Raw genomic sequence first — 14,117 nt, forward strand, 5'->3', positions numbered from 1 at the left:
CATTTCCGGTTAAAACTAGATGTTAAACTAAAATGTAAGGAAAATTTGAAAGTTTGGGGAACCTAAGTGCAGCAGTAGTGCTACCAGAGAGAGACATCGCCATGCCTCCACTTATGGTGCAAAGGAAACAATACCTTACTTGCCAGGGTCTGTACTTCAAAATTAGACCGTGTTTAAACATGTCTTTTCACTCTGCCCCTAAGATTAACCATAACTGACTGATGTGATATTAAACATAACAATGCAGTGTCTACACTGCATGTTGTAAAATCATGTTAATGAACACATTAATTAATACCTTGTGAAACTTCCCACTGTAGACGTGCCCCTATTGTCTTTAAACTGCTTCTATTACCTCATTATGTCACACGCAACTTGTGAGAGCATATCAGTTCTGATGTATGCAGAATTTCCATCTAAATTATTAATTAAGTGATTCTTCTTATGACAGCACTATTTTTGCTAATAATTTAGATAGGCGTTTTTAGTTTTTAAACCTGTCCATCTAGGTGAATTTCTTCTTATCAATTCCCTCTGCATTTTCTAGCCTGCAGTCTTTTTCTCTTCCATTTGTGGTGAATGCCGGACTGTAGTTCGGTGCTCTCGCTTCAGAAATAAACACATGAAAAAGCACAGTGTGGAGCCTGTATTGTGGCAAGCAGGCACTGAGTTACAGTGCTCACTCCATGCCCAGCTAATGGAGCACTGTGCTTGATATTTACATTATCCTGAAGTGTGTTTTATAAGGCTGCCAGATATCCACCATCCCTTTATTTTGGCATTCCAATGCACATAGGGTGGACAAACCTGCCTGGACCACATGCTTTTCAGCTGGGTTTTGTCATTTGGTTATTTTGAATATTCTATTTAGATTATTATTTCTCTATCAAGGAAATCTACACACATGTAGCTTTCCAAGAAACATGACTTTAATGTTTCTCTGTTGGAATTAGAAGCTACTATAATTCAATTGTATATTACTAAGTGAATCTACTATACAAATGCATATTATAACTTTTGTCTGGTTTTTTAGTTGCACTGAACTTTTAATGACAGGTGAGATGCCATTAGTGAGAGTATAATGCTTATACAGAAGAATGAAGTTTCCTATTAGCAACTACAAACAATTTTTTATTTTATAGTTGGACAATCTGAAGTCTAGAATTCAACTGAAAAAGCAAAATGGATTTGCTTGCAATGAGACGAAGACGTGGATGAAATCCTGTAAGCAGCTAGAGAAGGGGGAAAAAAAACATTGCAGAAACAAATTGCTGAACATGGTGCTCCATTAAAGGAGCAAAAGCCAAGTATGGGGTAGTTTAAGAAGGAAATGCTATACTAGAATGTTATTATAAGGCTGCAAATCATTCATGGAAGTCACGGTTTCCGTGACCTCTGTGAATTTTGCAGTGCTGGTGCAGCTGATCCCAGGACCACCCCATCAGCTGGGGAAGCCCCGGAGCCAGCCGCACTGGCCGTTGCTCCGGCAGCACTAGGCATGGTCCCTGGTGCTGCCCTGGAGCAGGAGTCTGGGACTAGTGGCAGTAGGATCCTGGGCATCCCCCCAGCAACAGCGTCACCCTGTTCTCTCTCCCCCACTCCTCAGCAGTCTTCAGGAGCGTCCCCCTTCCCAGTAGGTAAGATTTAGTCACGAGTATTTTTAGTAAAAGTCATGAACAGGTCATGGGGCCGTGACTTTTTGTTTATTGCCCGTGACCTGTCCATGACTTTTACTAAAAATACCCGAGACTAAAACATAGCCTTAATCATGATCCTGTTTCTAACCTTAATGCATTTATTTATACAATATGTTTTCAAAACATGCATTATTACGTTTGATTCAGATGAGGCGCCAGATCCTCAGCTGGTGTAAATCAGTATAGTTTCTGAAGCTCTGCCATTCACACCAGCTGAGAATTTGGCCCAAGATCTGTCTCCTCAAATTTCAGAGTCTCCTTATATATTATGAATATAGATTTCCAATGCCTATGTTTTGAAATCAAAAATGACCTTAGGATGAAGGGGAGGCTATTTTTTAAAGAACATTAGAGTGGTGTGTATAACTTCTTACAATGCTTTGTTTGAGACATGAGAGTGTAAAATGTTGGAGTGTGTCTGTTCTTTCCGTTGCTGGCCATCACAACAAAGAAAATTCACATTCTGGGTATAGATGGCTGATAGTTCAGCATCCACCATGGAGAAATTGACATCTTTTAGAGTTTATACATATGTCCTTCCAAACAGCTTTTGGTGTCCTTCTGGCTTGTAGACAGGGAGAGAGGAGCAACTCTTAAAGTGTTATGATTCAGACAAGTATCAGAGGGGTAGCCGTGTTAGTCTAAATCTGTAAAAAGCAACAGAGGGTCCTGTGGCACCTTTAAGACTAACAGAAGTATTGGGAGCATAAGCTTTCGTGGGTAAGAACCTCACTTCTTCAGATGCAAGTAATGGAAATTTCCAGAGGCAGGTATAAATCAGTATGGAGATAACGAGGTTAGTTCAATCAGGGAGGGTGAGGTGCTCTGCTAGCAGTTGAGGTGTGAACACCAAGGGAGGAGAAACTGCTTCTGTACTTGGATAGCCATTCACAGTCTTTGTTTAATCCTGATCTGATGGTGTCAAATTTGCAAATGAACTGGAGCTCAGCAGTTTCTCTTTGGAGTCTGGTCCTGAAGTTTTTTTGCTGTAAGATGGCTACCTTTACAGCTGCGATTGTGTGGCCAGGGAGGTTGAAGTGATCATCAGTGATCTACAATCCATCCTGGACAATGATCCCTCACTTTCACAGACCTTGGGAGGCAGGCCAGTCCTCGCCCACAGACAGCCAGCCAACCTTAAGCATATTCTCACCAGCAACCACGCACTGCACCATAACAACTCTAACTCAGGAACCAAGCCATGCAACAAACCTCGATGCCAACTCTGCCCACATATCTACACCAGCAACACCATCACAGGACCTAACCAGATCAGCTACAACATCACCGGCTCATTCACCTGCACGTCCACCAATGTTATATATGCCATCATGTGCCAGCAGTGCCCCTCTGCTATGTACATTGGCCAAACTGGACAGTCACTACGCAAGAGGATAAATGGACACAAATCACATATCAGGAATGGCAATATACAAAAACCTGTAGGAGAACACTTCAACCTCCCTGGCCACACAATAGCGGGTGTAAAGGTAGCCATCTTACAGCAAAAACACTTCAGGACCAGACTCCAAAGAGAAACTGCTGAGCTCCAGTTCATTTGCAAATTTGACACCAACAGATCAGATTAAACAAAGACTGTGAATGGCTATCCAACTACAGAAGCAGTTTCTCCTCCCTTGGTGTTCACACCTCAACTGCTAGCAGAGCACCTCACCCTCCCTGATTGAACTAACCTCGTTATCTCCATACTGATTTATACCTGCCTCTGGAAATTTCCATTACTTGCATCTGAAGAAACATGCTTCAGACAGTTCCTCCATTTTCTAACTATCATCAGCCTGCTACTAGTTGCAGCTTTCTGGGACCAGGAAATGCTGGAGTTTATTAACTTTAACAAATGTTTTTTAAGACACATACATTGGGGTTTTATTGATCACAAGCTTCAGTCATTTCAAGAGTTGTCAGGGGCTAAGTATAGAGCTAATAGGACAACAGTTTAAAGTGGTCACCACAGTGTGTAAAATATACTACAACTTGTCTGCCATTAGCTAGGGTAAGTTAGGCTAGCAAATATTCATGAGTGTCCAATAAGCAGAATCACTAGCGGTATAAAAAGAGATCCATATTTCTGAGATGAGCTATATTCAATTATATACCCAAAAATTGTTAAAATAATGGTAAGGTGGTAATGTTAAGCACTTAAAAGTTAGGAAATGCCAGAATTAATGTTGCCCATGCATTGTGTGTCCAGGGGCAGATTCCAAAGAATCGGGGTACCTGGCACCCTGACAGTAAATATGGTATCAACAGAGATCTCTTCTGTAAAGTAACCTTTACATGATGTCTGGTTTGTTTTATTTGGTATAGTTTACTGTGGTTGCACAAGCACACATCTTATGTACTTAACTAACAAATGAATGATTGAGATCATTGCATTCTAAACTCATCTTTCCAGAGTCTCCTTAAAGTTATTTGTACAGGTAATGACTCTTTCCTTTGGTCAGGTGCTGATGAGGTTGCCATCTCCCTACATGAGAATGAGCCAGAGTATGAGCTAGACGGACTCCCAGAGGTGGTGAAAAAAGGTAATTGTTACTTCTTTAGAGGAGAAGAGACCACATTGGTGGGGAGTGTGTGCGCGCACGCTTATCTAGAGAATCGTCTTGTCATATGCGTGACTTGGAAGCATTGTAAAAACTTGGACATCATCGGCCAGATTCAGCCCTCGTATAGGTTGCATAAGTCCATTTAACTCAACTGCTTGTCAGAGCTGAGTTTAGCCGCATGTGCTTTAAAAAAAAGCCCTAGTATACAATTGAGGCTATAGGGGGCTAGTATATTTTGTTGTAGATGTATGTAATTACTAGTGGTTTTGGTTTTTGGTCTGTGCGATGTCTTCCCATCTGTACAATTTTGTAGTATTTGATGACAAAAGCAAAACAGCCAAAAATTCTGAAATCCAGAATCCTAATATCAGGTTGTAGTTTTGAAAATCAGTCTAGATACATGTTGTTGACTTTGGGACTCCTCCAAAAACTTTGCAAAAGACCTCTGGCAAAAAGAGAGGGATTCTAGGCCCAGCCATTCCCAGTATAAAACACCTTTTTCTTCTGGTTGAGAGGAAGGGGGGAAATTTTTGCTGAAACATTTTTAACTGAATGTTTTTTCATTGAAATGTGCTGCATTGTCAAAGCCGAAATGTTTCACGGAGATGTATTGATTCAGTCAAAGTTTTTGCTGGGAAGGTTTCTGAGGTGCAAAGTGGACTCTTGCAAGGAGGAAGGCCCCCAAATTGAAAACCTGATGTTTTTGATTCAATTTCATTTTGTGAAAGCATTTGAAAGGCTTATGTTTTCATTCCAATCTAGAATAAAAACAAATTTTGAAACCTCGAAAGGTGTCGCAAAACAGAATTGTCGCCCTCCGGCCAGCTCCACCTAGAACAGTAGAAGAGACATCATTTTCAGATGGAAATGATTTTCCAGTTAATGGTGTTCCTTTAAAGGAAAAAGAGAACATTTTCTTGGGGAAAACGCTTTTGGCCATTTTAGTAAAGCTGCTGTTGCACAGATCCACACCCTTGCCTGAGTTCACCTATAAAATTCTAGGAACGCAAGATAGTCCTAATAATTCCCCCATTATATTTTATTCAGTGAGTAAATGCCATTTTACTGTCTTAAATTATTACCAGTTGTCATCACCATCTTGAAATGAGCAAGATCAGATTGATTAGAACAATAAAGTAATTTAAGCAACCTTGGTTAATAGAAGCTGTTTATTTTTTAGGGTTTCCTGCTATTCCTATTGTGAAAACCGACCCTTACATTTTGTGCAGAACAACTTTTCACCTAAGGACCAGTCCCCGTCTTGCTGCCCAAAGCCAAAAATTGTCACCAGGTTCCCAACTTTTACGAAAAGGCAGGTCAGATAATCTTGGGGAGATCTGTAAACCGACAGCTGGTGGTAGCAAATCACAAAAGGTAACTGATCTTAAAAATGTATCTGAATGTGCAGGGCATGGGCAATCCACATCATGTATTTATCTCTCCAAGTGAGTTTGAAGATATGCCGTGTTATTCACACCTCCTTTCTATTTGCCATGAATATAGTGAAGACAAGGTCATCAATGTAAATACAATCAATAAAGCATGGCATATAACAAAGATCTGGGCATAATGGTAAACTTAAAATTGTTGGTGTGATCAAATCTGTGATCTCATGCCAAGTGCTCATTAACTTGGTAAATAGAAATGAGGTAAATCTTCCCACTTTAATGCTCATCACAAATATTTGATTATTTCTTGAAAGACCTGGCTGCCTAGAGCAGGGGGTGCGTGTGTGCGTGCATAGATGGATTACACACAAAAGCACTCAAAAGTTCGGATATGCTGGAATGAAGGCTCCTTGTCCCAATCTCTCTGTTCAGCCAGCCCCAGTTCTCTTCTCCTCCTCCTCTTAGCTCTGTGTCTTCTCTCAGTGTCTCCTACACATTCCTTTCCCCGTACCCCCGCCTTCTCTCATAGTCTTCTAGCCCTAGCCTCGCCTACTGGCTCCCTGTCCTTGGCCCCCTCTCCTCACCCCCGTTACAGTCCCAATCTTGGCATACTCCTTGTCCCAGTCTGCCCTCCCACCCTCCCACCCCCATTTGCCTTTTGTCCCATCTGCATTTGAGTCCAGTATCTTCCTCCACCACCGTGCATGTGCACCAGCTTGGAGGGGTCATTGGGAGTACAGGAAAGAAAGGTTCCTGTCTCAGTTCTGGTGCTTGGCCCAAAGCAGCTGGGAAGAACCGTTGCAGGGAAACTCTGGCGTTGACCCCTGTAGGCCTGGGTTGGAGCATATCAGTTGCTCTGTGAGGATGGCTCAGTGCTGTGTTTTCATATCCAGGAGCTGTGGGGGAAATGGCAGATGTGCAGTCACTCTGTGGGGAATAGCTCATGCGCAGTTTGGTTAGCACTAAGAGCTGTGCGAGATCCAAGTATACGCAGCGAGGATGAAATCTTCAGGGATTTTAGCTGCTAAAAATATAAGAATTCTCTCTGCTGAGCGTCTGTGAACTGTGATTTTTTTCCAAAGGCTTCTAATTTGGCCAAATTTGGGCAAGTTTTCCTGGGGATGGCAAAAAGCACATTCTCTGACACAAAGGCCACTCCCTGCCAAATGACAAGTCCCTGCTCCAACACATGGAGCTTTTCAAAGAAAAGTTACCAGAATATTTTAATATGAGAAAAATGTAGATTTCCCTAGCCTTGCTCTTGGGAATAGCTTAACCATTTTGGCTGAAATTCTGCCTCTGTCCCCCACCCCCGAAGAAAAAGAGCATGAGGCAGACATACAGCATGGAAAATTTCAGCCCAAGCAATTAAAGTTTGTAAAGTTATAAGCAGCAGAAAACAGGGTCTTGTAATGGGAGGAGACAGGTAACCTTAATAATAAATGATCCTACTAGCTTTGCCAGTAATATATGTTGGTAACAATTTTGTTTTTGCTGTTGCATTGCTGTGAACAACACATAAAATCATTCTTTAAGTAACAATCTCTACAAAAACAATCATGCTTCAACAAATTGTTTGAAGAGATATTCTGTTCCCAGAGTTTTCATTTTTTAGGGCCAGACCCTGAAGTTGTTTCTCAGTCCTTATGCAAACTTGATCTGATTTTTTTCCTTTGCTTTTAATTATTGAGGACACTGGAATGAAAATTGATCTCATTCTTTAGAAGTTTTGGTACTGTACTTTGTCTTAATGCTTGTATTGTGATAACCTCAACCAGACCCTGGTAACTGCATGTCCACAATCGGAGATTTTGCCCATTGCTAGAAAAACACTGTTAGAGTGACGGAAGAATTAGAGAGGTGGCACACTATCTCCACAACTCTTAGGTCTAAAAAGGAATGCTTCCACAGTGTCTGCTTTCAGTGGTAAAAATCATTTATTTTTAGACTTAGCCGTAGATTTCTCAAGCTACTATTACAATTACGGAACTGTAAGGACTGTCTTCCCTTTTTCCACTTGACATCAACATTTTTACAGCTTTTATTTTGATAAATATCGGCGCTAGAAGGATAAGCCCTGATGCTCATCTCTCACACAGGACCCACATCAGTGTAAGTGGGATGAGAATTGAGACCAATTACCTACACTATCAGAAGCTGTGGCATTTGGGATTTCAATTGTCGTGAAGCACACATTTATAACTACTTAAGTTTTAACTAATTAATGCTAAAATCATGTCAGCATTTGGTGGGAAGTGCAGGGGAGACAAGGATGATTGTAATAGCAGTGGGGACTGGAATTTGAGATAACTCCAAAGGTATAAATATTGTGAAATTTTTTAACAGTTTTACAAAGCTAGTGTTGAACAGCAGAACATCTGGACAAGATATCCTCTGCAGGCCAGTGTAAATGCTTCAGGACAAAACAACTTTTTCAAGTGTTATTCTATTTACAGAATAAACTATAGGACATTTACAAATTCATTATGAAATATCAGTAATTAAACTTAAATTACATATCTCAAAATACAGTTCTGCAGATTAGTGATTGAGCAAGAATAGACTAGACAAGGAATTACTGTGTACTACTCCTTAGCTTTGCCTATACCTTGTTATATTATGTGACTTGCGATTTGTAAAACTTGAACGTGGTGAGGAGTAGGTAGTTGCTGTAAAGCATTCTGCACAGCACTGTTGTATTTTCAAAGTGATCAATATAAACACTGAAGATTCTTGCATTTAGCGGATGTCTGCTAATTCATGGTATTTGGTTACTTGGAATGCGTCTCTCACTTTCTGCTGGTACTTAACAAGACTATTTTTTGTTGTGTTGCAGGTAGATGATACTCAACAGTGCGAAGCAGAAACAGCTATTGAACCCATGGAATCTAGTTCAAGATCTCTTTGCATAAATGAACAACCCACAAAAACTGTTGCTCAGACCTCTAGGGAGAATATTAACACTCACAAAGGCAGATGTTCCTTGAGCACACAAACATCACCTGAGCAAAATGAAGAAGGCCAAAACTGTATAATACTGTAAACCTGAGTAGTATACGGGCCCTACCGTCAATAAAACCCTAACCCTGCCTCTTGACCCCTTTACCCTGCCCCTTGACCCCTTAAACCTCACCCACCTGTCACAGGAAGTCCCGCCCCAGGGGGTGTTAGTTCCGGGGTCAAGACGTCCACATGACCGGCAGCAAGGTGTGTCATGTGACCCTCCGCCTACGAACTCCTCCTCGGTATTGGTTTTACCCCGATAGGACCACCCTGAGAGGAGATTTGACCAGTCAGGGTGAGTCCTAGGGCGGGGTGACCTGTCCGGATGTGGGTCGTGTGACCCCTCTAAGAACTCCTCCCAACACCCTCTGCCAGTCAGAGTGCAGCACCATTACCCCATATGTCCCAGCTCCGGGCAGAGGAGGCCATCTCTTACCAAGGACACGTGTTTTAGAAATTGTGGAAAGGCTGCTGAGCGGAAACATGGACTCCTTTCCCACCGCTGTGAGAACTTCAGACTTTGTTTTAGCCCCGAGCACCTTTGGACTTGTGTGGAGAAAGCGCTACATCAGTGACAGTCCCGAGGAGGACCCTTTGACTCAACTGTTGATGGATACATTGGAATCCGACCCCGAAACCCTTGTGAGGCACCCCGATGAGTGTGACGGCCTCTCATTGTTCAACCCTCTAGAGGTGGAAGGCGATCATAGCTTAGGGGAGTCACCAGCTAACAAGCTGAACAGAAAAGACGTCGCTCAGGTAAATGAATGATTAAGAAGCGACGGTCGAGGATGGGGTATAATGGGGCAAGGAACCAGGGATTGCGTAAATTAACAAGCAGCAGTGGGGTGCTTACACTGTTTCTTTTCTGAAAATCTCTCAACAGCTCGACGATGCTGTGACGGTACCTCCCATAAGGCTTTAATTTGTTAATTTACGCAATCCCTGGTTCCTAGCCCCATTACACTCCATCCTCGACCCAGGGCCGGCTCCATGCACCAGGCGACCAAGCACGTGCTTGGGGCGGCACCTTACAGCGAGGCGGCGCTAGGATTTTTATTTATTTATTTATTTTGGTTTGGCGGCGGGGCGCTCGGGGGGCTTGGCATGGCGCTCTAAGGGGGAGCAGGGTCTTGGCATGGCGTGTCGCTGGTAGAGGTGCGGGGGCTTCAGGCGGCGCGGCGCTTGGAGGGGGCGGGGCTTCGGGTGGCGCGGTGCCGAGGGCGCGGGGGCTTGCGCGGCGCACGGGGGGTGGGGCTTCGGGCAGCACAGCGCTCGGAGGGGGGGGCAGGGGCTTGGCACGGCACTCGGAAGGGGCAGGGCTTCGGGCGGCATAGCGCTGGGGGAGCGGGGGCTTGCGCGGCTCTCCGGGGGTGGGGCTTTGGGCAGCATGACGTTCGGAGGGGCGGGGGCTTGGCGCGTCGGTCGGAGGGGGGGCAGGGTCTTGGCACGGCACGTCGCTGGGAGTGGGGGCGCGGCACTTGGAGAGGGCGGGGCTTCGGGCGGTGCGGCGCTGGGGGGCCAGAGGCTTGCTCGGGGGGTGGGGCTTCGGGCAGCGTGGTGCTGGGGGTGTGGGGATTTCGGCGGCGCTGGTCGGGGCGGGTTCAGCTGTGCGTCACTCACGGGGTGGGGTACGGCGGGGCGGCGCTCTTCTTTTTTGCCTGGGGCGGCAAAAAAATTAGAGCCGGCCTTGCCTCGACCTTCGCTTCTTAATCATTCATTTACCTGAGCAACGTCTTTTCCGTTCACCTTGCCCGCCGGTGACTCCTCCAAGCCATGATCACCTTCCACCTCTAGGGGGTTGAACAATGAGAGGCCGTCACACTCATCGGGGTGCCTCACAAGGGTTTTGGGGTTGGATTCCAACGTATCCATCAACGGTTGAGTCAAAAGGTCCTCCTTGGAACTGTCACTGATGTAGCGCTTTCTCCACACACGTCCAAAGGTGCTCAGGTCTAAAACAAAGTCCGAAGTTCTCACGGGGGTGGTAAAGGAGTCCACCTTTCCTCTCAGCAGCCTTTCCACAATTTCTAAAACACGTGTCCTTGGTAAGAGACGGCCTCTTCTGCCCGTAGCTGGGACTTCTGGGGTAATGGTGCTGCACTCTGACTGGCAGAGGGTATTGGGAGGAGTTCTTAGAGGGGTAACACGACCCACTTCCGAACAGGTCACCCCGCCCTAGGACTCACCCTGACTGGTCAAATCTCCTCTCTGGGAGGTCCTATCAGGGCAAAACCCATGGTGATTGGTAGAGGGAAGTGGGAGGAGTTCTTACAGGGGTCACAGAAGGCACCTTGCTTATAATCATGTGGCTGCTTTGACCCCGGAAGTAATACCCTCTGGGGCGGGACTTCCTTTGACAGGTGGGCGGGGTTTGATGGGTCAAGGGGTGGGGCTTAATGGGTCAAGGGACAGGGTTAGGGTTGGATTGACTTTAGGACCCTTACGTTACTAGCCTGCATCTAGTGACTCGGGGTGGCTCCCCTCCTGCCCAGCAGAGGGAGAGCCCTTACAGACACCCAAGTGGGCGGAGTCACCGACGCCTGTTCCCGCCCCCCGGAAGTCAAGGGGCGGTACAGGAAGTGTAAAAGCTGGCCGCCAGAGCTCAGTGAGGCCTAGCCACCGCAGGGAGCAGACGTGCGGCCGGGAGACCTCCGAGGCCCGAGGCTGTTGCCCTAACTAGCTTGAGCTACCCCGAGCCCACTACGAGGAGGAGCCGCTGGAGCCCATCCGCTCCCGTCATTGGGAGGAGCACTCAGACCTGCCCCACGCCAACTACGAAGGCGAGGAGCCCCCAGAGCCCCTCCACCCCTGCTGTTACCCGGAGGAGCCGCCGGAGCCTCAGTGGCCGGATTTCCCCGAGGAGCTGCCAGACCTGCCCCCAAGTCCCGAACCAGAGGAACCGATGTTGCTGGACTGGCCCGAGCCCGGCGTGTTTCGGGCAGGATACCCCACTGACCAGCAGAGGTGATAGCCGCTGCTAGGGCCCCGGGCTGGAACGCAGTGGAGTGGGTGGGCCTGCGTCCCCCCCTGCAGGAGGTGTAGGAGCCTGCGCTTACCCCAACTGGGATATTGTTTGCTCAGCCCCTGCACCAAAGGGCCTGAGCTGTGACTGTTTGTGCCCCGCCCTGATCCAGGGCCTGGGCCCTACCTGAACTTGCTGCTTGTTTGCTCAGCCCCTGCACCAGAGAGCCTGAGCTGTGACTGTTTGTGCCCCGCCCTGATCCAGGGCCTGGGCCTCCCAACTGGCTGTTATATTGTTACTCAGTCCCTGCACCAAAGGGCCTGAGCTTCCTAACTCTATACGGTTGCTCAGCCCCTGCACCAGAGGGCCTGAGCCCTGAACTAACTGGTTGTTTGTTCCACCAGTAGTGAGTCGGTGTGGCTCCCCTCCTGCCCAGGAGGGTCGAGCCCCGGCACGAAACTTCTACACTGCAGTTATATCACTTCAGATCAAGATAACCTTTGGAAGATAAATAGTTTTCATGACTAGGAATGAAAACTATATGCTCACTATTTTTTGTCAAAATAATTTGTATAATACTTTGAACACTAAATCATTTTTACAGGTCTTGTTGTTAAACATTTCCTGAGAACTATGTCAGGAAAGCTATGTTGAAAGAATGGTCATATCCATTTTTATTTCACAACATGTTGGTAATATAGCTGATCGCTGTACAATGTTCTGTAAATAATTCTGTAGAAACTTGTTTGAGATAAAATTTAATAGAAATGCAGTTAAATACCAAACCACATATTACATTAGCAGTATTCCTTCTGTATATAGATGTTTCATTAAATTTCCAAAACACATTTCTGAGACTATTCATTACTAGAAGTTCACCTTGATCACCTTGATCGATTGGTCCTTCAGCCCTCGTCTCGATTGCACCAATCACAACACGTCTTCCATTCTTCTTGTATCATGGCCTTCCTTCTCCATGTGCGGCCATGTCTTTTCATGGTAACATCTTCCCATCTCTTTGGAGTTTGGCCGAGTGCAGCTGCTAGTCCATCGATTGTCAGTGAGCCTCACTATATGCCCGCCTATCGCATTTTACTATGCCTGCTCTCAACAACGACGTTCAGCACTCCACTCTGCTGTCTGATCTCTTCATTGGGGACTCGGTCGTGGATTGAAATTCCCAGAATTCTTCTTTCCATCACACTCTCCATGACAACAGTTGCTGCTCCTCTGTCAGCACCCATGTTTCACTACCATACAACATTGCAGTACAGTAATTCCTCGCTTAACGTTGTAGTTATGTTCCTGAAAAATATGACTTTACGCGAAACATTCTTAAGCAAAAACCAATTTCCCCATAAGAATTAATATAAATGGGTGGGGTTAGGTTCCAGGGCAATTTTTTTCACCAGAGGAAAAACTATACACACACACACCATATTTTAAACAAACATTTTAATACTGTACACAGCGATGACGATTGTGAAGCTTGGTTGAGGGGGTGGAAGCGAGTGAGATATTTCCCCAGGGAATGCCTTACTGCTAAATGATGAACTAGCTTTTGGGTGAGCCTTCAAGGGTTAAAATGTTGTTAATGTAGCCTCACACTCTACAAGGCAGCACCAATGGGGGGAGACAGCATGGCAAACAGAGACACACACCCTGTGTGTGGGAGAGGGAGAGAGATATGCACATTGCCCCTTTAAGTATGCTGACCCCACTCGTAAGTACATTGTCTTTTTAAGTCTATCGGGAGTTGAGACAGCAGCTGCTGCCCCAAGCTCTCTCTGTCTCTCTCCATCAGTGTCCCCACCCTGCTCTATATGGAGAAGGGGTAAGTGGGGTGCAGGAGCAGGGGAGAGGGGGAAACCCTGACATTAGCCCCCGCCCTTGCACAGCAAGCAGGAGGCTCCCAAGAGCAGCTCCAAGGCAGAGGGCAGGAGCAGCACATGGCAGTGGGCGGAGGGACATCTGAACTGCCCACAATTGATAGCCGGCTGGGCAGCTGCTGCACAGGGAACCTAGGGGAGTGGGGAGCTGAAAGGGGGGGCTGCTGGTCCACCCAGATTCTAAGCCCTCAGCAGCTAGCTGCAACAGGCTGCTCTTCCTGCAAGCAGTGGACAAAGCAGGCGGCTGCCAAACGACGTTATAAGGTGTCCTAAGTTTCATCCCCACTCTGGACTTTAGAGTACAGAGATGGGGGCCTGCATGTGAACCTCTAAACTGAATTACCAGCTTAGATCTGGTTTTGCTGCCACCACTCCCAAGTGCTAACTCCCTTCCTGGGTACCTGTAGTGAGTCGGTGTGGCTCCCCTCCTGCCCAGAAGAGGGAGCCCACGTACAGGCACCAGAGTGGGTGGGACCACCACCGCCTGTCCCCGCCCCCCGGAAGTCAAGGGGCGGGACAGGAAGTATAAAGGCCGGCCGCCAGAGCTCAGTCGGCAGCCAACCACCGCAGGGAGCAGACGTGTGGCCGGGAGCTCCCGGCCAGGAGAC

At 46.4% G+C, this 14,117-nt stretch overlaps 1 long non-coding RNA gene across 1 annotated transcript; it reads left to right on the forward strand.

Moving 5' to 3' along the window:
- Positions 1-3,379: 3,379 nt before the first annotated feature.
- Positions 3,380-9,204, forward strand: LOC135979169 (uncharacterized). The gene is made up of 3 exons (XR_010596496.1): positions 3,380-4,243; positions 5,445-5,638; positions 8,489-9,204. It is a non-coding gene; the product is annotated as an uncharacterized LOC135979169 (long non-coding RNA).
- Positions 9,205-14,117: the final 4,913 nt, after the last annotated feature.

This window comes from Chrysemys picta, unplaced genomic scaffold (assembly GCF_011386835.1).
Source record: "Chrysemys picta bellii isolate R12L10 unplaced genomic scaffold, ASM1138683v2 scaf696, whole genome shotgun sequence".
Classification (NCBI taxonomy): Eukaryota; Metazoa; Chordata; order Testudines; family Emydidae; genus Chrysemys; species Chrysemys picta.